Genomic DNA, 392 nt, shown 5'->3' on the forward strand with positions numbered 1-392 from the left:
TTTTAATTTTTTTTAAATTTTATTATTTTTGTGTGTGAGTGTACCGTCAAATCAGATCTGACTGGTACAGGAGGAGATTGTCCCTCCTTTCCCTGAAGAGCATCTGTCTCCTACTTATTTTCAAGAAATTATGTTAGCTAGAAGATTCCACATTTTTTGTGCATGTTGTAATTTCATTTTAACTTTCTTTGTCTTTTATTTGAATAACTTTTTAAAAAAATTTACTAAAAGTTAAAATATATTTGTTGTTATACTTTTTTGTTTTCATGTTTTAAATGACTATTCCTATTAAAGATTTGATATTTATTCATTTATATTTTATTCATACTTTATTATTTTAATTTTTTAATGGAGGAAAAGTCGCTTTGTATTTAAAGAGCAGTGATAAGCCT

This window comes from Elephantulus edwardii, unplaced genomic scaffold (assembly GCF_000299155.1).
Source record: "Elephantulus edwardii isolate Elephantulus edwardi_28Jun2011 unplaced genomic scaffold, EleEdw1.0 scaffold00010, whole genome shotgun sequence".
Classification (NCBI taxonomy): Eukaryota; Metazoa; Chordata; class Mammalia; order Macroscelidea; family Macroscelididae; genus Elephantulus; species Elephantulus edwardii.